Source organism: Ambystoma mexicanum, chromosome 14 (genome assembly GCF_040938575.1).
Source record: "Ambystoma mexicanum isolate Mex_15411 chromosome 14, UKY_AmexF1_1, whole genome shotgun sequence".
NCBI lineage: Eukaryota > Metazoa > Chordata > Amphibia > Caudata > Ambystomatidae > Ambystoma > Ambystoma mexicanum.
The window spans coordinates 392,207,868-392,235,317 of record NC_090940.1 but is presented as its reverse complement, the minus strand read 5'-3'; the positions used below and the strand labels follow the sequence as shown (position 1 = coordinate 392,235,317).

Below are 27,450 nucleotides of genomic sequence, written 5' to 3'. Positions count from 1 at the left end.
AGTTTCTCCCAAAGGAGTGATCTGTCGACACGGTCAAACGCTTGGGTGAGGTTCACAAAGACAATAAATATCTGGGTTCCCCCTCTATAACTTTATGCTTCAAGATGTTTATTGTCAAGATGTTGGCTGATGTTCCAAAATTTTTCTTGAACCCCGTCTGCAGTTAGTCTTCACATGGCGCCGTCTTTGCCCAAACTTTATATTCGTTTAAAAGGAGAGACCCAAACACCTTTCCAATGCAGTGCAGCAGGACGATGGGGCGGTAATTTGCCGAATCGCTCTTTTTCCCTTTTTTATGAATTGGCACCACCGTCGCGGACTTCCACGATGGTGGGACTGATTTTAGTTCAGCACATCTTCGAAATATTTCACGCAAAAGAGCTGCCCATTCTTCTGGATGTGCCTTGACGTCCATGTTGGTGATACCGTCAGGCCCGGGCGCTCTAGATTTCTTAAGAGACTTGATCTGCAGAGTTATTTCTTCACAATCGTCCAAGAGGGCCCAGTCTGTTGTATCTACGCTCTTGTTCGCAATCAAGTTGGTTGTTGGTGGTGAGAACAAAGTTTTGAAAAAGTTCACCCATGATGCTTCACCTAAGGTGTTAAGTATGGATAGTTCTTCTCTTGGGCCGGTTGAATTAAGAAGAGACCAAAATTCTCGACTTTTGTTTCCCCGTATGGCTATTTGGATAGACTCTGCGTCTTGCTGATATAGTGTCAACCAATGATGTTTAAGCCATGATTTGTATCTCCGGGTGGCCTCTATCACTGACTCATTTGTCTTTATGGGGCCAAGAGATTTGGCTCTCCTCTTCACTTTTCTTAACTCTTTTCTTTTTTCAACCAAAATTTTGTCAAACACGTGCTTTCTGGGACCAACGCTGTTTTTATTACCCCTTTTCTTTTTGTAGATCTCAAGCAGTGGTAGATAGTCGATCTGGCTTGCAGTTGTGAGGTGGTCCTGAGCTTGATATTTGAGCTTTAGGTCTTTTATTGCTGCCACCAACATTTTTAGCCCGAAGCCTTGAGTGTTTGCCTCCAAGTAAGCGATAGAATTCATGTTCGTGTTTTGTTTTGTTTGCCAAATAATGCACAACAAGTTGTGGTCACTCGCAGAGGTTCGAACCACCTCAAACGCCATAATTGTTTGTGCTAGGTGGCCTGAAACAAAGATGTAGTCAATCTTTGCTTTAGATACTCCTCGTTCCCATGTTGGCAAAGTGTTGTCGTTGGGTAGCACCTCACTCATGTTGTGCAGCTCGCGTGATGTCATACATTTTACCCAAGCTTTTACTCTTTGATCTGACACAAAGGTATAGTAACATGCATGCTCTTTAAGTTTTTCCTGGTGACAAGAGGCATTAATGTCACCACAAATCATTAAATGTGATATGATATGATATGGCATTTGTAACACGCCTATACACAAGGGATTCAAGGCGCGACGAGGCGGGGGGGAACAAAGGGAGACAGACAACGATCCTACTAGGCCAGGTGTCATTCAGATCGCGCAAGTGCAAGGGTAGGGGGACTGGGAAAAGTGCAGGGGAAGGGGAGAGTGGAAGTGCAGTACATGGTTAGTAGAATACAAGATAAAAAATAGGGCCAGCTGGTGGCAAGTGCAAGGAAAGTGCTGTACATGGTTAATAGAATACGAGATAAATAATAGGGCCAGCTGGTGGCAAATGCAAAGGTAAGTGCCGGGAGAAGGGGCTGTAGGATACAGAGACAGTCCCGTAGTGCATGTAGGCAGTGCAAGGAAGAGTGGCTGGGCCAGGACATGAGATCGGTGAATGGCCCAGTTGCAGATTCAGTGCAGGTTCAGTGATTTTAGCAGGGGAGAGAGGGAGAGAAAGCGGAGGCAAAGAGGAAGGTTTTGAGGTGCTTCCGGAACCGGAGATGGTTCTCCTCAAGTTTCAGGGAGGCAGGAAGGCTGTTCCAGAGGGAGGCCCAGAAGCCAGATGTACTGCTGTTGCCTCATCGATTGCTTGTTCGATCATCCCAAGAAAATTACTGGAGTAAATTAAAGTTGGATTCCAGTAAATGTTCATGATCACTATTGTTTGCTTTGCCTCCTTCGTTTTGTTGACTTCTAGGTTTGTTCACTCTGCTTTAATCATTAGCAAAAATTGATTACACATCAGTACTTCTGCAGAGGACATACCACAACTGTGGCGTATGGCCATCAGAATACCTGAAGCGGGCCCACCCAACGGACCCTTTTTTGCAGGAGCAAGGAAAACTTCATAGCCGTCGAGAGATGGAAGTTCGGTCAGCGAAGTCTCTTGCAGACAGAGAACATCATATTCCACCAACTTTATATCACTAGGCGATGCCAGATGGCCGTGACCCCTTGTGTTGCAAGAGCATAGCTTTAATTCCCTTGTTGGTTTCTTTAAGTTTATATGAAGATGGCTGCCATGCTCAGAGGTCAGGGGTTGCTATCTTTTCTGTGTTTTGATAAAGCTTTCGGTAACCAGGCCCACAAACTCTGAATCGAAGATTTTTTAGTAATGGACTCGCCCGTGTCTGGTTTCCCTGCTCTTGTTGGAGTGTTTGTTCTTGCGATTTCGTACTGGACCGGAGAAGGAATTTGTTTTAAATTCGTAGCCGTGTTGCCCCTGTTTCTGTTTTCGACCAGTGAGCTCTGGATACTCTGCCCTTTTGATCCGAGCTTTAAGTGCTCCACTGCGCGACGATCTTTTAAATTAACATGAGGGCTCTTGTCGTAATTTGTTCTTCGGGAGTCGACCTTAGGGTCCCTACTTCTTTCCTGATGGTGCTTCTTTTTTTCTTCCGTTTGTCGCCTTTGTCGTGTGCCAAACTTGCAAGGGGATAATTTTATCCCTGACCTTAAGGGGACCTTTCTAGTTGACTCCATAAGGTCGTAGCCCATTTTCAACAGTCTATTAGTGTCTTCTTTTAGTTTTCGTTTGACAGTTGAAGAAGCGATATACAGATGGGCAAAAGCCTTCCCCTGTTTGTGGCTCGGGTCCACAATAAGTAAGTCATCCGATCTTATACCTTGTAATGACGGAATGTAACTAAACAAGGCTAGTACTGAACTTCGATTTAAGGTGAACTCATCTTCATTGCCCTCAATCTGTTCCAATTTTAGGATCCATCTAGTGGCATCCTTTTTCTTGGGAGCTTTGTTGTACTTCTCTGTTCTTGAAATGTAGTGAGGTTTTGGAGGCCCGGAAGTGTCCTTCCAGTGCTCTGGTGGCGTTCTGTGTAACTTACTGCATTTTCTATTTTCTCTGTGTGGTGTAGAAGGTTTTACATAGCTCTTACGATGTTACGACAAGTGTCTCCCGTCTTTTCTATGGGTATCATGTACTCTCCAGACCTTTACTATGTCGGCCAGGTCTGCACGGTTTTCATGCCTACTGTTACCATTCCCACTCAACACTCAATCTCTTTTTCTTATGTCTTTACCACCATTTTCTCTTTCATCAGATTGTCTCTTTTTCTGGGTTGGAGAAGTAGGCCTTCTTGGAATGCTCTTCGACTACTCCCTCACCTTTTCAACCCTCTCCTCTGGGGGCGTTTCGTCAATAGAGTATATACTCATGTTCATCAAGGCGTCACCCTCTAGGAATTCATCTATTGTTTTCGGCGATTTTTCAACGACTATGGCTGAAGCAGCCATTGCGGTTTCAGATGGTACCTCTAACGACACACTTCTAAAAGCCTTCCTTGTCGTTTGTGATCTTTCTTTAGGCAACCTTTTGCTGGACTTGTTTAGAATGAACACTGGTTCCAGTATTTGCGAAGTTTTTCTCGTTACAGGCTTTTCTTCATCAGATTTTTTTTATCACATTTTTTTTCCATTTGTTGTAAGTTTTTAACTCCCCCCACCCTTTGAGAGACTGTAGTTCGGGGCCGTTTTCTGCTGTTTACAGGCAATTCTCCACTCTCCACAGGGCTGACCGCCACAGGGTCTGCCGCAACAGCGAGCCTAGGCTCCGAATGCACCAGAGCCCGAACGCTCACAGTGTATCCTGGGGTTGGAGCCAAACCTTCCTCTGGTCTCGCTCGCGGGGGCCAGGCTCTCGCCGACGGTGATCTCAATGGCAGAGGAGCTCCTTCGCCCCCGGTCCCTCGTGTATCAACCCAGCTCCCCCCAAGCTCCCCACAAGCTCGATACCTCGATCCAAGTCCTCAAGCACCTCCCGGCCCAACGCGGCCTCACCCGACTCTCCCCACAGTGCCCCCCCTCCGGGGACCGATGGGGGAGGACGGGAGGGTGGCAAGCCAGAGCCAGGGGCGATCGACCCATCGCTGCCCACGCGACACCCGGACTCCTCCTCCATCTCCACAGCAGCCAGAGCCTTGTCGCAGGGTCTCCCCACTTCAGGGGTGGGTGCCCCCAGGTCAGTAATGGCGTTTAGCACTGGAGGGCTTAAGACCGGCATAAGTTCTGTGTTCATGTTTGTAGCCTTAATTTTACCTTCTGATTTTCAACAAAATGCTGGGCCATTTGACTGGTGAGTTGAGTCTTCTGCCCTTGTTTTCTCCATTAGTGCACGTAGCCAGGCGCTGCGCAGACGTCGGCCATCTTCCTCGTCTGGAAAAGGGGGAGAGGGGGAAGAGTGCATAGTCGCCCTGTCTGCCCGTCCTGCCAGGACTGCAGCACTGTCACTCTCCATCACTCCGCGGCCGCTCCGTGGATCCAAACAGTCTATGTACTGTGAGTCCACCCACCAGTACTGTGAAGGTAGAAAGACTCCAAAAACAGCAGGAAGAAAGGTGTAACGGAGTGCAGTCCTCTCAAGCAGGTGCAGGACTGTCACTCTCCGTCACTCCGCAATAATTAATTATTTTATTATTTAAAATATTTTTAAAAATTGTTTTTTCATTTAAGGCAAGAAAATCACCTTGTAGGGCATATAAACTACACAGATTGAAGGGGGTGCAGCTAGTGATCTTATTCCAACAGGAATATGAACAATCTAGCCCCAAAGGTGAATAGGAAGCGTGTTATACTTTACTTTATGAACTTATATTGCACAAACCATGGACCTGTAGGCTTGAGGTCGCAACAACACTAAAAACCAAAAACAAAACCGTATCCTAAACACCATGGAACCAAGTAGAGATCACAACAAGCGATCAAGCAAATAGAAAGGTTTTAAGTTTCTTTTTAAATATTTCAGTGGAACTTATATTCCTGAGTTCCAGGGGCAGGCTAATCCATGCTCTAGGAGCTGCATTATAGAATGCACCCTTTCTGGCTTTGATAGTGCTACATCTAGGGATTGTCAACTGGTCTGTATTACTGGACCTTGGAGTTCTTGTATAACTATTTTCCTTGCGTAGGACTTGAAGATAAGCAGGCATCTTACCCTGTCGACATTTCTGTACAATTACCAATAGGCGAAACAGCAACCTCGATTCCATAGCCTCAGAAACATGGTCTCTCCAGGAAATTCCCAACATCACGCACACTGCACTGTTCTGTATTACCTGCAGCCGGCTAATCTTCGCTTTGTTGATACCATACAGTAAACTACTGCAATAATCCATTTTGGCACCCACAATGGCCCTTGCAATGGTCTCAGCGATTGCCAGAGAAATATATGGGCGTAGATCGGCGAGAAGCTTGATATAATAAGCTGAGGAAGACACCAGGCTACCCACATGAGCCTTCATATTAAAGTGTTGATCAAGAAAGACGCCCAGCGTCTTAACCTTCTTTTGGGTCATTATTCTTGTATCCTGAATGAGAAAACTGTCATATGCTGGACCCAATTTCCTGATCAGGTTAGGGGAGCCAACACCCAGTAGCTCTGTCTTCTCTCTGTTCAGTGCAAGAGCCTTCTCTACCATCCAGCCCTCAATAAGGGAATATATGTTATTCACCTGCTCTTCATCAACATCATGTGTGCCAGTAATTGGAATGACACACTGCGTATCGTCAGCGTAATTCATAAATGTCACCCCACTTTGCTTTAAAAGTGCAAAGAAGGGCACCGTAAAATATTGCAAAGACAGGGTGAAATACATGATCCCTGAGGGATGCCAAATTTCAGGGTCATAGGCAAAGCCTCTGCCTCCTCACAGAAGACTCTACAGTCCCGTTTGCTCAAAAACGAGTAGACCCATTGAGACGCTGCATTCGAGAAATATGTCTCTCAACCTGGTGACCATAATAGAATGATCCAAGGCCGCTGATAAATCCAACAGCATCAAAATAGAAGCAGCTCCATTATCCACGCTTTCCATCAGTCTGGCTTTAGGTTCAAGCAGCGCATTTTCTGTCCCAAATCCCGGCCTGAACCCAGATTGATGGTGTTATGCTTGATTTATACTTGGTTCAAAATGGCGCGGGCGCGCAATGCATTCTGGGAGCGCTCGGAGCCATGTTGGATATTTACTTCACTCCGCAGTGAAAGGCTGCACACATTTTGCTGAAGTGTTAGATTCACAGTGCTGAGACAGACATGCTTTTTCAAACTTGGTATGCAGTCAAGGCCATTTCTGCTGGGAAAGCTAATGTTGTTATGGCTTGCTACTTTTCTCCGTGGAGCGTGTTTTTAAAGCAGGGAGGCCCTGCGATCCTTGGGGGGAGCTCTCGATTGAACCAACTGGCAACCGACGGCTGTTCCTCAACTGCACAGGTGCAATTCCAGAAGGTTCGAGAATTAACTCCCCTTTGTGGAGTTCCTATATATGCGGAAACCCGGAGGGGGGTAGGTGAGACTTCAGCCAGAGAAGGACGCTCCGTCTGGCCTTCCTGTGCGCTGTGGCAGTCTCGGCCGGCTGTCCCCGGGGTCTTCCAGCCGCTTCTGGACGAGATGAGGAGTTATATAACGCTCACGGTGATGTATTTCTTTTTGAATTCTTTACTTCTCCTGTGATCTATGTCCATATTAGTTTTATGAGTTATTTCTATGTACTTGTAATCTTTGAATAAATAGCCGTAAAGAGCTGATTATCTTCTAAAGAGTGCATGGCTGTGAATTATTGTGTCTGTCTGTTTATGGGTTGAAGTATTTGCTCTATAATTGCATTGGTGATTTACGGTTGTTCCATGCACTTTTCAGGGGAGAGCAATACAGATGGTTATTGAAAATGTGGTTATTATTAAGGTGTGCCGAGATTTGGACATACGCCACCCAATCCAGAATTTTCAGCAGGAACAGTGTATTTGTAATTGGTCTGTAGTTCAGGGGCATGTGCTAAAATAGGCTTGGCTTTTTAAGAATGGGAGTAATCCACACCTTTTTTAATGCCTGAGGCATTAAGTTAAGTTCCCTCGAAAGGAGGCATTAACAAAATTACAAATGGCATTCAGCATAATAAGAGAGCAGGCTTTAATAATGATAACCGAGCAAGGATGACCTTTGCATTTAGTCATTTTTAGCAGAGGTCAAAGTGGGTGGGAGCGGTCGGTAGCGTTGCTCCTATACTTTTTATTTTTCAGTTTCACTGTTCCTATACTTTTATTAAAAAAAGAAACCGTTCGGGAACGGTTTAGTTTTAAAATAAAAGTGTAGGAAGAGGTTGAAGCTTGCACACTTCAGTGCACTGCACTGAACATTCCCTTAAATAACAGGTATGTTTGTTTGGGGGTTTGGACTGTGTGTGCGAGGGGGCGCAGCGATGCGGCTTGTGGAGAGTGGGGCAGACCAGCAAGGAACATAGCTCCAATACTTCTTTTTGTACACTTCGACCACTGGTTTTTAGCTGATCCACAATAACAGAAAATTCTTGAACTGATATATCAGTAAAGCTAAATTGTGAAATAAGAGGGCATCAAACATGATCCAGATTGGCTTCATCTGCTGATACCTTAATTGGACTCCCTTTTTTGGAGGCAAATTCTGCCATAATTTTGCACAGTTTACCCTGCATAGCGTCCTGGATAGCTGAACACCAGCCAGCATCCTTAACAATAAGGCCAGAGTCCTGTTTATGAGGTGTTTCTTGCTCCTTAAGAATTTAAAAACACTCCTTCACATCTAATTTAGCCGACTGGATTCTTCTATTAAAGGTATTTCTTTTTGCCTCAACGATAGCTGACTTATACACTCTAGCAGTTCCTTTATAGGCTGCCACGATCAATGGGGAGGTATTAGATTTCCACTCATAGAAAAACTTTAAATTGGATGCTTTAAGTATCTTGAGTTCTGGGGAAAACCAGGAGTTACTATTTCATACTTATTTACATTTTTTTTTTTTTAAAGGAGCCATTGTATTGGAGATATTATCAAAAGTAAATAAAAAGACATACAACATCTCTTCAGCTGACTCTAAGTTGAATGAGTTAACAAGGACTGGACCCAACAATGGTTCAATACGCTCCCTTGTAAGGTTCTTCAGATTTCTTCCTAGTAACACTTGCGAATGTACTCCCTTCCGTTTCACAGGGAATTCCGAATGTACACGAACTGCACAAAATAATGCCCAGACAAGGGCAGGCCGAGACTAAAAAGTCTTTGGTAACCATGTTAAGTGTAGAGACCCAATCATCAAGGGTGTGCACTTTACAATGAGTGGGGAGCATGAACCTTCTGTTCGAAACCTATGTTAGAGAGTGCTGTCTCCAGCTCCAAGGCTGAGTTATCAGCATCCTGCCCTAGCTAAACATCTTAATTACCCAGCATTAAAAAGCTCATCTTAGGTTTCAAAAAAGTATGTTATTAGATAAAATATTAGAAAAATCAACTGCGGATACAGGAGGTCTACATAACAGGAGAACGTTTATAGTAGATTCTGCATTGAGTCCTATTTTAACTACTAAGGATTCGGTCCCTTGCACAGGTTGACCCTTAACTTGCCACACAGTAAGGTTAGATCTGAAAATAAACACAACCCCCCCTCCCCGCCACCAATCCTATCATGTAATAACATTCTATAGCCCCCTGGAATAGCTAGACTCAGATAAGGGCCAGTAGCATCGAGACCCCCAAGTCTCAGTGATAGCACAAATATGAACAACCTTCTCGCCAATGTAAGTGGCTATTTCCACTACAAGTTTAACCAGGGAACTGGTGTTCAAGAGCATTATCTTGAGGTCTGGGACTGGAGTAATCTTACCTTTAGGGGGGGATTTACCAGATCCCACCTCCTGACGAAGACTACGTTTCTCCTGGGTGGCAGACAACTCACAAAGTGAGAATGCCCTCACTAGGCCCAGTTCTAAACGGTCGTGAAGTATATCTAAATTAGAAGTACCTTCCATGTTATTAAAGCTATCCGGATGATCACTGGCTCATCCTTTGATAAGATGGGAAAAGAGGAGTAGGTCAGGCCAACGGAGTTGCCAGATATCTGAGGCGGTCAACTACAGCTTCCTGCAAAATATCACACATTAATGTGGCAATGTCGCCATCCAAAGGGAAACATAGCTTACTACCCACCGTAGGACTTACCAATGTTTGAGAGCCCGACGCCTGCTTGCAATTATCAAATGTAGTTTTGGCTGCTGCAATGGCAGCTAGGACTTCTGCAATGCCCATGAAGTACAGAGGTGAATAACACCAGAGCTTCCTGTCTTCCGGTCCTTCACGGACCGCTTGACGCGTTGCTCTCGCTCCTGGAATGCAAATAAATACGGTGCAAGAACTACCAGCCGGTCTGGGGATTGTAGTTCTGTGGAGCTAAGTACCATGTGTCACGCCTGCTTCAACACCAGAAAGCAGGATGTAGACCGTGGCTGTACAAGCAAATAATGCACCAGAGGAAAGGTAAAAGAATACAAACACACTAAAATCTATTTGTAAGTAAAAGCAAAGACGATTGATTGAGAGCAGTATTACAATATTTAAAACACATATAGGGCAGAATAAGCAAATATAAAAGAGACTATTTACATATTTTCTATAAATAACTTCTATGAGGGATGCATCCTTTTTCTGATAGAGCACTTGGCAAATGTTTGCACTTTAGATGTTATCTGTATATCATATGAATATATTTTCGAGATTTACATCTCTGAGATTGTTGAACTTGTCAATGTTTTTAAACATGGTATTTGTTATATTTCATTTTTGTTCAATTGCTGTTTTATAATAAATGATGCATTTGAAAATTAGAGTTCAGATGATTGATGTATGAAGATATTCGTGCTTTTTGACTTATTTATTTGTTGTTCGCTTGTTAAGCGCTTATACAGCAATTACATACTGTTTCAAAGCGCCCACAGGGCAAAGGGAGTGGAACAAAATAAAACAACATATTAAAAAACAGTGGAGGGGTAAAAGGAAAAAGGACAAGCCTACTATGCCTTGTGAGTATTCAGAACATGCAAGTGCAGCAAGGGAGAGGGCAGAGGGGGTAGGTGCTTGAGTGTCCATGCTTGTGGGTGAGCAACAGATGAAGTGATATGATATGATATGGAATTTATAACATGCATGTACACAAGTGTTGGGCACAACATGTGCATGGTGAATGGTATGGTGAGTACTACATGGCCTGGAGCTGTGTTGGGTGTCCGTGCGAGCCTCCGGGGTGAATATCTGTAAATGTTTTTAGTTACTCCTTCGTATTTACCCCCTTATATTGTTGTCTTTTTCCAGGCCATGGGAGACACACATGTGGGAATGACCTGGGATGTCCCTAGTTTTTTCCAGACTATATAAGAAACTGCAGAAGTCTCAGGGAGTAATTCGTTTCTGTGATTTACAGCTTACAAAAATATTTTTCAAAATGGCGGCAGAACGATGTTTAGCTGTCAATGATGATTAAGTATCAAACAGTAAAAATGGACCCTTGGATAGGGGATGACAACATATTCATTTATCGTTTTTATAAATATCATCAAATTATTCATTACGTTCTTTTCAATCTTTTTTATTATTAAAATTCACCACTTTGGTGTAAAATATTTCAAACCATAAAACACAATTTATGCTTCTTTAAGATCCACAAAAAACATTCATCCCTACATTCCATTCAATCACTTTTTCATACAATCAATCCCACCAATACAAAAAAAGATTAGGTTATTTTGTGTTGGTGTGATTGATTGTATGAGAAAGTGATTGAATGGAATGTAGGGATGAATGTTAGCCCGAAGGACCCGGGATATTATCGGGCAATCCCCTTTATTTTTGAAAGTGATGATTAAGTGCAAGAACTGATGGGCACTTAATTGCTTTTAGGTGAAGAAACAAGCAGTACTATAGGCAGTATAGAAGATCAATTGTATGAAATGGCACACATAAGAAAAAGACTCATTTTGACAGAATTGCAGGGGGCACTAATGTTAGAGTATTTAAAAGGAAAATAGCTGCTCCAAACACTAGTGGTCAATAATGAATTGAGACTTTTCTTATATAATAAAGGATTTAAAAATCAAACAGAGCTATATAGCCAATACACGTGGGAGGGATTGGCTAGTTCTTATTATTGATACAATAAAATTGGTAGCCCAGGAAATGTAAATGGATGTCGGGAAAATAGAGGATGACATTAAAAAAGTGATTCCTTTAGATTAGTTCAAGCAAAGGCTTTAACAACTAAATAAAGACATGGCTGAATTCATGATTTCTACCATGCATGAATGCCTTATGTTTATAAATATAAATCTGGAACAAGAAGAAAAAAAGGCCTTAACAATGGATTAGGTTTTGTTCTTGTAAAACACCACCCTTTTCATTTTAGTATTGACTTTTACCACTTTAAGATACACCTTAGATAATTCTTTAAGGAGCAAACTATGGAATATTCTCAAAATATGTTGGGCCTCAAGAACCCTTTCAGTTTCTATCCACCTACTCCCACATTTCCTCCAAAATCTTTATTGTTTGAAAGGAAGGTACTGCAAAATGTTCAAAATGAGTGTCATGCACACATGCCACCCACTCCAATATGAGCAAGAAAGAGACAAATAATTTGCAAACACTGTGAAAAAATCCAGATATAATTATAAGAAAGGCAGAAAAAGAGAAGGCATTTTAACAATGAACCGTATAGCAAGCATGGAAGAATGTAGCAGACAACTTACAGACAAACATATTTATAAGAAACTAAATTCAGAACCTACTCAACTATTAACATAAAAGATATGAAATAAAGTAAGGAAGGCTTGTAATAATGGATGGTTGAGTAAACATGAAACAAAATGAAAGCATATTTACAAGACACAGAGAGTGTGGACAAACCCTTTGAAGGCTACAGATTCAATCCATCTGCAAACATTTGACTATGCATGGGTATTGATTTCCTCTATACCTGGGTATCTCAAAAAGCTACATTGGTGGTGATTAAAGAGATTTCATACCAAAGAACGGATGGGCATCCAGTACCCAACTCCTTCCTCTTGTGGTAAACAGAGGTGGCCTTCATAAAGAATTGTTTTAAATGTATGGGATAGTTTTAACATTTCTGACATTTCAGATAAAAGGGCTGAAACACGTGTAGACAACAAGACAACTAGAATTTCAAGCTGTCTCTTTGCTTCTCTCTGGTGCCCAATGAATAATACATAGACACTGTTCTCTTCTATTAGTTCTTTACTTAAAGTAAATAGAAAAAACTAAACTAGAAGTTCAATTGCCCTATTTTTTATAAGGGAGATGTGCTAAAAATAATTGAATCACATCGTATAGACACAATCAGCATTTTATATGTACTATTTTTTATATGACTGTATACGTATTGTTAATGTACACACAAAGGGGTACATTCACACTGCGCAAATGTCACAATGTTAATACTGCGAGGATCGCAAGTAGTTTATTGTATAGCAAATCAGCTTGTTATTGTCAGCCTAACTAGTGTTTTGAGCTACGTGCTCTTCTTATGAGGCTGAACTACAAAGACATATACAGACAAAATTAATACAGTACGTAATTGTACAAGCACACACCAGTGTCACATCCAGTGACAACCAAAGTTAGGTACCAAGATGTTATCACGATTTCAAAACAAAAGAGATTTTTAAAACACATTGGATTTGTGCCATCCATGAGTGTGTGACATATAAATAAACCCATGTACAATGATGTCACAGATATTAAGGAAAACAAGTTGTATACCAATTGAATTCACAGACAAACAGAGAGAGAAAAAGAGCAATGAGAACACGGAATTAGGCATTGGGCATAATGGTCCCGTGCTCTATGTCACATCTAATGTATTTGAATAAAAATATGTGAATTGTATAATCTATCTTGAATGCTCCTCAAAATTGCGTATCTGTCTTAGAGGGAAGAAGCAGGCACAATGATGATATGCTACTGAGAGGCATATATGGTTACATATTGATACTAAACTATGCCTTACACTCGAACTGGCAATTATACCATTTTCTTACTGGTTATTTTTGTGGGTGGCACCACTTGATCCCCAATTTATTGTCTACAATCAATATACACTACAAGGAAATATTTGTAAGAACAGGTTACTCATGAATTCCTTTGTAAACCAAAAATACTGCAATTGTAAGATTTACCTCTATATATGCCTCGCGGAGGCGGAGTGGACGGAACTGTGGACAACATACGTGTTCCCAAAGAAGGAATGAGTTCATCCATTTCATGGGTTCAAACGGACCAATTGTACCGGAAAGCAAAAAACAAAGAATCGTCTGAATTTGATTCTTCAATATACACTTGAAATTCGATTCTCATACGGTATAATATTACAAACTTACATTATGGGCATTGGAGAAGTTAATTTCCTAGCCTTAACAATTTATCACCAAAAGGTCACTCTACAAGAAAAACCGTATCACATACCAACTGACAAGAATGCCCTTTGACATTATTATAGCCATTCTGAAAAACACGCAATATAATAATCTTCCATTTGGGAAATGTATACCATTAAAGAGAAACAGAAGTATATGTGAAGCATATGAGGCAGAAGCCAAAAATCGTCTACAAAACTGGAAGATAGAGGTTATCCATCCTTCATTGTGAGGAGGTGAAAAAAGCAATGTAACAGTAATCCGGAGGCACTTATAGAAAGGCCATCCAAGAGTAAAATAGGAAATGCATTGAGTGATATGATATGATAGGTTATTTATAACAAGCGCAGACCCGAGGATCAAACCTGTGGTGCTCTGTGTCGTCTTGCTTCCAAAGTGAGCACGTTGGCCCTGAGGTATCCTCCTAAGTGGTATGTGTAACACCTTTACCAATGTATCCTTTAAAATTAAGACCATTTTAAAAAGAACTGGAGGAGGTTCCAAAAATGATTAATCATCTGGAAGAACTCATATTTGCCTTTAAAAAGAGTAAATCAATCCAAAAGATCATGAATAAGATCCAAACACATGAGCCGTTCTATAAACACTGGAAGGGTACGATCATACTTGCTTTGTTGAAGGGGTTATCGAGGCCTTTTCCCGCTCTTTGACTTTAATAGTACTTTAATACGTTTCTCTCTTATAAATGGCTATAAACGTTATTGTATTTGCGATAACTTAGTTAACATGTTCATTATAACATCAGTAGTTTATAATGATGAGGGGTCTGCAGGTCTTTTAAGAACAACAAAGTGAGTCATGGACGCCACACGATCGGTATGTGATGATGTAATCATGTAACTTTAGCACTCAAGTGATGCATCATGGCAGCCATTTTACAATTTTATTTTGGAGCCTTCCTCTGCTTCCGTTCTGTACACCTCCGGCGGTCGTTATGTGGAAAAGCAGAGGTCGGGCAATTTCAATGCCAAGTCATTGGTGCTGGCTTATTAAGATAAGGGAGTTCTCCATGCAATTACAAACCAGAATTAATAATTATAGCACCGAATTTGAAAAGGATAAGCTTATGCACTTAGTGATCCACGCATACAACTGTTTTATCACACACAGACATATTTCTCAAATATAAACAGCTGTGATCATTCTTGCGCTCCAAAAATGCTATTTGATTACATGCAAAGCTGATAGGAACCATTGTTAATGATATCTTCCCCTTTCTCATAGGGATATTTTGGAAGAATACAGTCGGAGTGTACTAGACGCCTTCTTGGAATGACAACTTTCTATCAGAAAAGACTTGATATGGTTATTTTAGATTTTAATAATGTGCTCTGCTTAGTATGACAAGAGTAACACCTTTTTATGACTATACCATATAACGGAAGTGATCATTAAAAATGAAAATTGTAAACATTTTAAAAGAGCCACTTACAGTGTTAGAACAATTAAATCATGTCGCTTTTTATGTAGCTTCTTTTACCGAGAGATACAGGGGCTCATTTTCGAGTTTCCCATAATGACAGAGCACAGACATGTTACGTTTCCTAATTTGCACAGCGGAGTGCAAAAGGGCAATGCAAAAAGGTGACATGCATGCTTGTACGGCACCCTTTTGCACTCCACCGCGCAAAAGCAGTAAACACTGCCTGCCATGTACGATGGTAGGCAGCATTTACAATGAATTCCCAGGGAGTCGGCCTGCTTTTTGCTGGTGCAAATAAACAGTGGACTCCATTAGAATCCCAAGCATTTGCGCCGCAAGAAAATCCATGCCACGCAAGTGCTTGAGTATTTTTATGGTGGTGTGGAAGGTGGCGGCAGAAATATAATTTACGTTCGGCCCCTCCTCTCTGCCATACAAATGAATTCAAATATGGACTATCATCTATGAAATGCGTAAACGCCTTAGGCAGGGCTTTTATGTATTTCATTTATGGTACTCCAGGAGCAAAATGAGCTCCTCACTATTTTGTCCCTCAAAATGTCTTTACTTAATTGCGTAATGCTCAGATTAAAACCAATTGTCATGTCCCGTTTTCGCAAATGGTCGTTTTGGTGTCGATGGAAGAGAGCATGCTCTTTGTTTCCTGGCTCTCCCAATATGGCCGCTTCTGTGCCATGAAACGCTCTAGTGTTTCGGGAGGAGGCGAGTCGGCCGGAGAACGCTACAACCATGGCATCTGACAGTGATGGGAGAAACGCTCAAGTACAGGGAAGACCAGAGCCATGGCACGTTGCTATCTTTCAGCTGTATGCTCAACTCAGTCCTGTTGCTCCTTTCTCTTTTGCTCCGCCTCGCTTCTGGTTGCCAAGCCTCCCACTCCATGAATGAGGTAAACTTACTTCTACTTCAAGAATACTGAGTCAGCTCGCACTTGCAGCCTTAGTCCTTATCACTGTTCTTGTTTTGCCTGCAGCGTTTAGTCCAGTCCTTCACTCACCTACAGCTGTTCTCTTCTGCCCATGAAGACTGCACCTCGCAGAGGAGCCTGTGACACCACCTGCAGAGCTACACAGGACCGCAGGGTTTACACCCCATGAGGGTTTCCCAGGAGTTTCTGTGACCCTTTAATTACACTTGGGGTGAACAGAGACAGTTGTGGGGTTCTTATAAGCATTGCAGCTGATTGCATTTGAACATGTTAGTCAATTGTACAGTCACGGATTTGGTTACCATACTATCTGATAAAGTTAACACCAATTACCTATTTCTCCTGTGGGCACAGAGTCAATGTTACATTTTTCGTCCTCGTCAATGATTAGATGATGGAACTGCTGAACCCGTGCACGTGTTACATTATGCAAATACAATAATCATTAACAAAAAAACAGAAAGCAACAAATGCAGTTGTAGACTCTGCAGCCTGGACCTCTGGTCCCTTACAAAGTCTTTTAGAAATCCTGCACCCAGTGCCCCTCCTGATATGATAGGTTCTTTATTAGGTTCTTTATTACGCGCTTAAGAGAAGTTTTTAAGTGCGGACCCAGGGATCGAGCCTGTGTCGCTCTGTGCCTCTGTGTCGTCTTGCTTCCAAGGCAAGCACGTTGCCCCTTGAGCTATGCTCCCAGTATATGGCCAATCCACCCTGAATGCAATGGATAGAATCCTTGCACTCCTGTCCTGCAAAGCCTAGCTGAGTCCCCTTACCCCCCCCTACATGGGCAATGAGCCCTCAATGAGATGCAACATTGCTGCTGGACACACACAATGGCAATGTATATATTTTTTTAATCAAAATGTATGTGGTTAGCCTCTTACACCTTACATTTATACATTAGTGTGTTAGTTCTTTAAATTGCTCTTTACTCATAGGTTAAAAGTTTTTCTTTCCTGTCCTTGTTTGCATCTGTACAGGTATTTCCGTTAGGCATTCATTATGTCATTGATGTCTAACCGGAATTGTATGATGGTCATTACCAGTTTTCTAATATTCCCCAACAAGATTTGTGACCATTGTTCACTTTCATTTAGCTGTGCTGTAGATTTGAGGTACATCTTGCAAGACAAGAGGTTCTTCTGCGTCAAAGCTGGGCATTGCATTATTATGTGATAGATGCTTTCGATTATGGCTGTGTTTTTGCATAATCTGCAGAACTGTTCAGATCCTTGTGTGCGGTTTCTTTTTCCCATGATTTCTTGAGTTGGAAGTATGTTTAATCGCAGTCTCAGAAAAGTGTCACAAATCTTGTGGTCTGGGAATAAGTTAAGGTAGTGAGGAAGCTGGTTTAAGGCTCTTACATCACCTTCACACGGTAAATCAAGCTTGTATTGGCTTTTAAGATGTGTCTTTGTCCAGTCGGTTCTTGCTGGGTGTATTTTGGCTTTTTGGGATCTCTGGAAAAGCATTTCCAAGGATATGTCTCTCTCAATTCTCTTAGTATCTATGATGTTTTTCCATATTATTAGGGCAGTCCTGTTAGTCGTTTGTTGTTTTGTCTGAAGTATATCTAACGCTGGTATCAGATCGTCGTTATTCAGTTTCCTGAAGAGATGAGGTTGCTTCCATGTTATGATAGACTGTAACGATTATAGGGCCATCTCATGTCTGATATGCGGCATGGGCATAGATGGTGGTAAGGATAACACCTTTCTCCAAAAATATCCCTCCAGTTTTTGCTAGATTTGAGGATCAATATTAATAATAGTTTTGCCACCATAGGTCAGGATTGTTGCCACCTTCTGCCTGTAGAATGATATCACTGGTTTAAGAGAGAATTTGCCAAATGTCTTGTGGAGGAAGAGCGCTTGTTGTGCCAAGGAGTGGGCTTTGGATTTAAGGTGTTCTGCCCAGTTCTGCTCTACTTGAGATTGGTTGATCCATACCCCAAGATATTTGATGGTTTGGACTTGGTCGATTTTTTGTTTTTGAAGAAAGAATGAATGTTGGTTCTTTCTCTTGCCATGTTCCCGAGTTAATGTCATGATTTTGGTTTTATTGGCGTTTATTTCAACTTGATTCTGCGTCATATAGTTTTGCAAGTTGTTAAGTGTGATTTGTAAACCTCTAGGAGTTTTTGACAGAATCACAATATCTTCAGCATACATCATGCACAAGAGGATAGTTCTGTTCAGTTTTGGGGGATTCATAGATGGTATATATACAGCCAGGGAGCACCTTTGCTTGAGACCATGCCATTCGTATCTGTATGTGTCATGCGCCGCCTCACCTGGCGCATTTGGCCACACAGACGAGTGTATTCCCGTTAGCACTTTCCCTTTCTTCCGGGTGCGGGTATGTGTCTAGTCTTTCTTTGTTTACTTCTGCTCTTAAGCCCCGCCTTTCCGGGCTGACACTGCGTTGCAACTCACTGCTCTCCTCGTGAGTCTGACGCTGTGTTGCTTTCCTCTTACCTTCCGTTTTTTCTTGCCTTCCGTTCCTTCTGTGGTTTCCCTTGTTTTCTCCCTCCGGCCCCCCTGGCGCCGCTTTCCGTCCTTTTCTCTGTTTCTCTTTTCTCCCGGTTTTCTACCGTTCACACGGCCCTTGTTTCCTGTTTGCGGGGACTTCGGCTGCTTTCTGTCCGGAGCCTTTTCCCCTTTTGGCTTCCACTTTGGGTCTCCCCATTTGGTTTAGCCATTCCTTTGGACATTTGCAAGTTTCCACGATCAGCCTTCTCTCCTGGTTCATACTTACTTCTGCTGCTGCTGCATTCTGGGAGTCATAGTCCTTCACCGCCAATCCACAGCAAATTCCTTACCTGCCATCTTCAAGAGGTTTTTTTTGCCGGCTGGCTTTTTTTCCTCGTGTTGGACTTCGTCGGAAGGGGGCCCCTCCTGCTTGCCATCACAGAAAAGGCAGCAGAGTGGCTTCCGACCGAGGGAGACCCTTTCTCTTCGATCGAAGGTCTAGGAGCAAGAAGAAGAAAGAAGGACAAAGACCGGACAACACCGTTACCTCAGGTGAAAAGGAGGAGGAGGAAGGGGATATTGATTCCTGTTGTGGCTCAGAGCATAGCACTGACTCAACTCCTGAGACCAGTTCCGAGCATTTTGAGTGATTGCAACGCCCACGAAACATCATCATGGCTACTGCCGAACAGATGCAGGAGGTTGTGACTGCCCTACATAGCCTTACCCAGGAGGTGCAGACTCTGAAAAATGAAAATGCTGATCTTCGACAATCTATGGCTACTCGTGAATTACTACGTACTGAATTACCTCCATTACCACTCACATCTGGTAAATTTGATGGATCCCCCCGGAGATACAAAGACTTTATGGAAGCCTGTGTAATTCACTTTACCTTTCGCCCTCAAACCTATGTGTCCGACAAGGCTCGTATAGGTTTTCTAATATCGAACCTAACGGGCAACGCTCTGGCATGGGCAGCACCACTAGTAACCAGTGGTAGCCCGTTACTCCAGGATTATGGTGCCTTCACCGCCCTATTCAAAACTACCTTCGAAAGACAGGAGACAGCTCAGGTAGCCGGTGAGGAAATGCTGGATATCCGACAGGGTACGGCAGATCTACTGTCCTACATCTCGTTGTTTAAACGAACGGCTGCAGAGACTGGATGGCCGGATATGGCGCAATACACTATTTTCCGCAGGGGCCTCAGGGAAGAACTCAAGGATGAGTTGGCCCGGTCCCCAAGGCCAGCTACTCTTTCCGATTTGATCTCCACAGTTCTCCAGATTGATTTTCGACTAAGTGAACGACAAGGTGAACGGCGCAAGAATCGTGGTCTGCTTTTTCGGCTAGAATCTCCTACCCCTATTTCCTCCTCACCTTCCACAGTACCTGACGAAGCAATGCAGATTGGAACCATGAGAAGTCCTTTGACTGCAGAAGAAAGAAAGAAGAGAAAGGACAACAACCTTTGTATGTATTGTGGTTCCGACAAACACATACTACGAGATTGCCCTCTTGTTCCTCCACGGCGCCAGGGAAATGAGAAACGTCGGAACTAGAAGGGGCAAGGCTCCGAGGTGTACCAACAAGTCCCTACGTAACATTATCAGTTACTTCTACCTTACCGTCCGATGACAACCGGCTTATGGTTATGGGAATACAGCTATTATCCAACAAAGAAAGGCTAGAGGTGTTAGCTCTAGTGGATTGTGGAGCGGCTGGTTGTTTCTTGGACATATCCTGGGCCAAACGGATGGGTATAGAAACACAAGAAAAGGAAGAGAACCAAAAGGTGGAGGGTGTGGATGGAAAGCCATTATGTTCTGGCCTCATCACCCATTCAACCATCCCGATCATTATGACAGTTACCCATCACGAAGAAACCATCCAATTCGATCTCATCAAGGCTGCACATTTTCCAGTCATACTGGGAATCACGTGGTTACGCAGACACAATCCGGTAATAGACTGGATGAAGAACCAAATGGCATTTTGTTCTGACTATTGTTGCCAGACCTGTCTACAGAAAAGGCACTATACCAAAGTTGACACAACTACTGCGGACCCTGTGGTCAGGACGGCTTCCGAGATTCTCCCCATTCCTGTATACCTGGAAGATCTCAAAGAAGTTTTCAACAGTGAAGGTCCACAAGCTCTTCCTCCTCACCGGCCAGAAGATTGTTCTATTGATCTTATCCCTGACGCTCTAGTTCCTTTCGGAAGAATGTTCTCCCTCTCTCTTAAGGAAAAGGAAGTCTTGCGGTCATACCTCGATGAAAACCTTGAAAACGGCTTGATACAACCTTCCCGTTCTCCTGCTGGAGCCTCGCTATTTTTTGTCCCTAAAAAAGATACCCATGAACTTCGTCCCTGCATAGACTTTCGCGGTCTCAACAGTGTTACCATACGGGACCGCCACCCTATGCCACTGATAAAGGATGTACTAGAAGCGGTACAAGGCGCATTCGTCTTTTCTAAACTGGATCTCCGAAGAGCATAGAGTCCGTGCTGGAGACGAATGGAAGACTGCGTTCCGTACTCCTTACAGACTTTTTGAATACCGGGTCATGCCTTTTGGTTTGGTGAACGCCCCTGCAGCATTCCAAAGATTCATGGACCGCATATTTTCAGACCTTCTTTTTCTCAATGCCATTATATATCTGGATGACATTTTAGTATTGTCCGCCACCGAGACAGAACACAAGACCCATCTTGGACAAGTGATCCAAAGATTGCAAGAACATAATCTGTTAGTTAATCCACACAAATGCATCTTTCAAGCCTCCGTAGTTCCTTACTTGGGCTTTCTCTTGTCCCATGAGGGAGTCCAAATGGACCCCAGAAAGGTTACCGCTATCCTGGAATGGCCAGTTCCCACCTAGTGAAAGAAGTGCAGAGATTCTTGGGTCTAAGCAATTTCTACCGAAAGTTTATTTCAGGGTTTTCAAGGACGGTTCTACCCATTACCTCTCTTCTCAAGAAAGACGTTCATCCATTTATGTGGACGGAACAAGCCAATCAAGCCTTCGTCCAGTTAAAATCAGCCTTTTGCTCGGCTCCCATTCTTCAACAGCCCGACCAGACCATACCTTTCATTGTGGAGACTGATGCATCAGCGGCAGCTTTAGGCGCTGTTCTTTTGCAAGAACATAATGGCTTGGAACACCCGGTGGCCTATCTATCCAAGACACTGACACCCAGCCAAAGGAACTATTCTGTTCTTGAAAAGGAACTATTATCCATCAAGATGGCATGTGAAGAATGGCGTCACCTACTCCAAGGCTCAATTTGTCCATTCACTATAAGAACGGATCACAAAAATTTAAAAGTCCTGCAACAGATGGAGTGTGTCAACTCCAGACAAGCCAGGTGGGCACATTATTTTTCCCAATTTGACTTGATCATTACGTACTTGCCTGGAACCAGGAATATCATGGCAGATGCTCTCTCACGAATACCTATTGCAGGTAATCTTCCATATAACATGCCAGAATACATGTTCTCCCCCAAACAAGTGGTTTGTGCAGTCTCGTCGTTTCTTCAAAGGGTTAGGCAAAATATCGCTTCCTGTGCCTCTTTGCCTCCCAATGTCACCAGCAGAGATGGTTTGGTGTTTCAGAAACAAAGATTGTACTTGCCTGACTCGTCTACCAGGCTACAGGCTTTGAGATGGTGCCATGATAATCCGGTGGCTGGAAACCGGGGTGTCTCTGGAACCATCGATCTACTCCAACAACATTTTTGGTGGCCCGGTATGCCTAAGGAGGTCCAGAGTTATGTACAGTCTTGCCCCATCTGCAGCAGATCTAAATATGATACCAGGAGACCGATCGGTCTGTTACAACACGATCCCATTTCCGAAAGACCTTGGAACACAATAGCAACAGACTTTATAGTCGAATTACCACCTTCAGAAGGGTGTACATGTATCATGGTTACAGTCGATACTTTCACCAAAATGGCACATTTCACCCCACTTCCCGGTTTACCCACTGCATCCGAGATGGCTACCGTCTTCATCCGTGATATCTTCCGTCTGCATGGACTTCCGGCCAAGATAATATCGGACCGGGGAAGTCAGTACACCTCACATTTCTGGAAGACACTTTGCAACAAATTGGGAGTACAAAGAGCGTTATCTTCAGGTTTCCACCCCCAGACTAACGGCCAAACTGAGAGAACTAATGCCACGTTAGAACAATACCTCCGATGCTACATCAATTCCCAGCAGGACAATTGGGTGGCATTGCTACCATTGGCAGAATTCTCATACAACAACAGCAGTCATATTGCCACCTCTCTTAGCCCTTTTTTCTGTTCTTATGGGATTCACCCCCAAGCTATTAATCCTGACAATTTACAAGCCACTGCCATTCCTTCTGTGGACGATTTACTCGCCAAAATCGCTGATGCGCACAAGACAGCCTATCAAAGTCTTGTTAACGCTCGTCGCCGATACTGCGACCAAACCAACCCCCATCGACTCAAGTCTCCCTTATGGCAGGAAGGAACCAAGGTATGGCTCTCTACAAGGTACTTACCCCACTGGCTGAAGCGATCTAAGCTATCTCCCCGATATCTGGGTCCTTTTTCAATCTCCAAACGGATTAACCCTGTTGCCTACAGATTACACTTACCTGATCACATGATACATATTCACCCGGTATTCCATTCCTCTTTACTCAAGGAATGTAGGACGGATCCCTTCGCTCGGACTATTCCGACCATCACGCCTTCCAAAGACGCCAACCCTGAAGAATATGAAGTGGCCTCCGTGCAAGATTCCAGATATAAAAGGGGCAGGTTGGAATATCTCATTCATTGGAAGGGTTTCCCTCATTCAGAGGACTCCTGGGAACCGGCATCACATGTCCATGCCCCTGTTTTGGTCCGAAAATTCCATCGATCCCACCCTGGCAAGCCGGGCGGTATCTCTTCGGGAGGGGGGCATACTGTCATGCGCCGCCTCACCTGGCGCATTTGGCCACACAGACGAGTGTATTCCCGTTAGCACTTTCCCTTTCTTCCGGGTGCGGGTATGGGTCTAGTCTTTCTTTGTTTACGTCTGCTCTTAAGCCCCGCCTTTCCGGGCTGACACTGCGTTGCAACTCACTGCTTTCCTCGTGAGTCTGACGCTGTGTTGCTTTCCTCTTACCTTCTGTTTTTCCTTGCCTTCCGTTCCTTCTGTGGTTTCCCTTGTTTTCTCCCTCCGGCCCCCCTGGCACCGCTTTCCGTCCTTTTCTCTGGTTTCTCTTTTCTCCCGGTTTTCTACTGTTCACACGGCCCTTGTTTTCCGCTTGCGGGGACTTCGGCTGCTTTCTGTCCAGAGCCTTTTCCCCTTTTGGCTTCCACTTTGGGTCTCCCCATTTGGTTTAGCCATTCCTCTGGACATTTGCAAGTTTCCACGATCAGCCTTCTCTCCTGGTTCATACTTACTTCTGCTGCTGCTGCATTCTGGGAGTCATAGTCCTTCACCGCCAATCCACAGCGAATTCCTTACCTGCCATCTTCAAGAGGTTTTTTTTGCCATCTGGCTTTTTTTCCTCGTGTTGGACTTCGTCGGAAGGGGGCCCCTCCTGCTTGCCATCACAGAAAGGCAGCAGAGTGGCTTCCGACCGAGGGAGACCCTTTCTCTTCGATTGAAGGTCTAGGAGCAAGAAGAAGAAAGAAGGACAAAGACCGGACAACACCGTTACCTCAGGTGAGGAGGAGGAGGAGGAAGGGGATATTGATTCCTGTTGTGGCTTAGTGTCAGATACGGAGGCTTCCTCCCCCAACTCCTCACCTGTTTCTTCCGGAATGGGTTCTGTAAGAGTAGCCTCTGATCTCTTCTGATCCCTCTTCCTTGTGGGAGTCTTGTCCTTTGGTGCTCGGGCCTTTTTATCGTACAGATAGGGTCTGTCCCCTCCGGAGGCCACCTTGGCAGAGATAATCCCTGACCGCGGGGATCCCCAGGGGGCCAGTCCTAGATTCAGGGAAAAAGCACTAAGGCAGAAAAAACCCTGTTCCCAATTGGGTTCTGCTGGGCGGCAATTAGAACTCCTCTCTTCCAATTATGAAAGTTCCATTTGCAGCAGGCAAGGAAGTCCGTTAGACTTGAGAACAAACTCCCCCGCTGATGAATGCTCAGTGTATCCAGGAGAAGTGGAATAATAGAACAGGAGATATAAGAAAGCTACTAGAACCAGTGGTTAAGACTAAACAGAATAACAGAGAAAGTATTAGATAGGATAAGTAGGTAAAGAATGAAAGAACCCATACAAAGCAGACCGCGAAGACGAACCATTAGGAAGAAGGAAGAAGTATTGAAAGAAACCCACTCACCAGTTTAGAAATGCTCCTTAAGGTCCCAGTGAGCAAGGCTAGCTCGCAAAAACAGAGTGACGGCGCCGGTAGCAATATACCCCCGGTACCTACAAGAAATGAAAAGACCAAAAGTGCTCAAAGAATAAAGGCAAGAGTAAGTAAGCACGGCACGGCCCAAAGCAAGCCGATACCGCGTATAGTGCAGTAGAATTTGGGCTGAGGAATACAGAAGGGAATCACACAGTAGGCGAAAGTAGGAAGCCGGAACGGATGAATTTCACGAGAGAATCTCCACACGAACCGAGCGCTGGTAAACAGATACAACGCGTCGGTTTGTGGGAGGAGTCAGCCTATAAAGGGTCGGCGGCCATCTTGGGTGAGGACTGGAGCGTGATCGATCGGCGGCCATCTTGGGTGAGATCGGCGGCCATCTTGGGTGAGGACTGGAGCGTGATCGATCGGCGGCCATCTTGGGTGAGGACTGGAGCGTGATCAAAGCTTCCAGCGCTTCCACAGCCTCCAATTCCTGACAGTATACCCCCTCTTTCTCGGGGCGCCCCCGGGTTTGCCCGGATGGAGTTGATGGAACTTCTGCACCAGACGCGGGGCGTGTAAATGACCCACAGGTTCCCACGTCCTCTCTGCTACTGGATAGTTCTTCCAATGGACCAGATAGTACAACCGCCCTTTGCGGTACTTAGAATCCACCAGATGAGACACCTCGTATTCTTCAGGTGTTGGTTTCACACGGGCTCGTGTACGGATTACAGGTCTCTTGAAAGGATCCTCCTTATGTTCTTTGAGAAGGGAGACATGAAAGACAGGATGTATCCTTCTGAGGTATTCTGGCATCCTGAGTTTATAAGCAACTGGATTGATTTGTTGTATGATGGAAAATGGCCCAAGGAAACGAGAGGAGAACTTCCCCCTATGAACCCACTTGGGTAGGAATCTGGTGGATAACCAGACTAATTGTCCCACCTTCCAGCTGGGATGGGCTCTCCGACCTTTGTCGGCCCATCTCTTTTGTGAAAGTTGACTTGCTTGGTGTGCCTCCTTAGCGAGTTTGTGAGCTTCATGCAAGTCCTGTAGAATCGTATCCAGAGTTGGAATCTTGGTTGAAGGCGGACTGAGCCCGGGCAGGTGTTGAGGATGGTAGCCATAGGTACAATAGAAAGGACTCATCTGGATCGAGGTGTGAAGTGAGTTGTTGTAGGCGAATTCCGCTTGCGGGAGAAAGCGATACCATTCTTCCTGCTGGGGACTACAAAAACACCTGAGATACTGCTCTAGATTGGCATTGAGTCTCTCAGTTTGGCCGTTGCTTTGAGGATGGTATCCTGAGGAAAGAGCCTTATGAATCCCGAGAACCTGGCAGAGGGAAGACCAAAATTTTGAGGTAAATTGTGGTCCTCTGTCCGAAACTATGGTCTTAGGTAGACCATGTAGACGGACTATGTCTTGGAGAAATGTTGCAGCCATCTCTGAGGCCGAAGGCACTTGCTTGAAGGCGGAGAAATGTGCCAGCTTGCTAAAGGAATCGACCGTCACCATGATCGTGGTCATTCCGTATGAAGGAGGCAGATCCACAATAAAGTCAGTGGATAAGTGTTCCCATGGGCGATCCGGTAAGGAGTGTTGGTGTAATAACCCCAGAGGTTTTCCTGTTTGGTGTTTATTGGAAGCACATATTGAACAAGTAGAGACATACTGACCTACGTCCCTTCGTAGGGTAGGCCACCAGAATCCTCTCCGGACCAAATCAAAAGTCTTCCTAATACCAGAATGCCCTGTCAGGGGGGTGTCATGACACCAAGAAAGTATCTGTTCTTGCAGCTTCTTTGTGGGGATATAGAGGGCTCCTTCATGATAAAACAACCCGTCCTTTTCCTGTTTAGTAGATAGCGGAAATTCCGCACACGTCTGATAATGAGGGATTAGATCTTGAAGAAACGAAACCGTAGAAGCCAACACAGTGAGATGTGGTAAAACCAGTTCATGTCCTATATAGGATCCGGATGGATCTCCTAGGCTTCTAGATAAGGCGTCTGCCTTCTTGTTTTCTGTGCCTGGTATGTAAGTCATCAGGAAGTCGTATTGTAGGAAAAAATACGCCCATCTGGCATGTCTGGCGTTGGAACATTCCAATTGTTGTAAGACCCGTAGGTTGCGGTGGTCAGTTCGAATAGTGAAAGGATGTGTGGCTCCTTGCAGGAGGTGTCTCCATTCTTGGCAGGCCAGCTTTATTGCCAAAAGTTCCTTTTCGATAACCGAGTAGTTTCGCTCACTACTAGTTAAAGTCTTGGAATAGTATGCGATCGGATGTTCATAGCTGTCTTCTGCCTCTTGAAGTAATACTGCCCCTACTGCCCCCGTAGAAGCATCAGTTTCCAGAATAAAGGGCTTAGTCTGATCTGGTTGAACCAAGATGGGTGCTGTAGAAAAGCAATCCTTTAAAAAGTCGAATGCTTTTCGAGGTTCACCGTCAAAAGTGAATCTAACACCCTTCTTCAACAAGGAGGTCAGAGGGAGTACTTTTTTGGAATAATTGGGAATGAACCTCCTATAAAAATTTGCCAATCCTAGAAACCCTTGCAGTTCCTTGATGTTGGTAGGATCTTTCCAGTTT

General features: G+C 44.0%; 1 long non-coding RNA gene across 1 annotated transcript in view; it reads right to left on the bottom strand.

The window, feature by feature from the left end:
* Positions 1–9,499, bottom strand: part of LOC138527303 (uncharacterized) — a 488,084-nt gene extending 478,585 nt beyond the window's left edge. Inside the window, exon 1 of the long non-coding RNA XR_011283878.1 lies at positions 9,381–9,499. This is a non-coding gene — a long non-coding RNA (uncharacterized lncRNA). The remainder of the gene's footprint in view (positions 1–9,380) is intronic.
* Between the last annotated feature and the right edge of the window lie 17,951 nt (positions 9,500–27,450).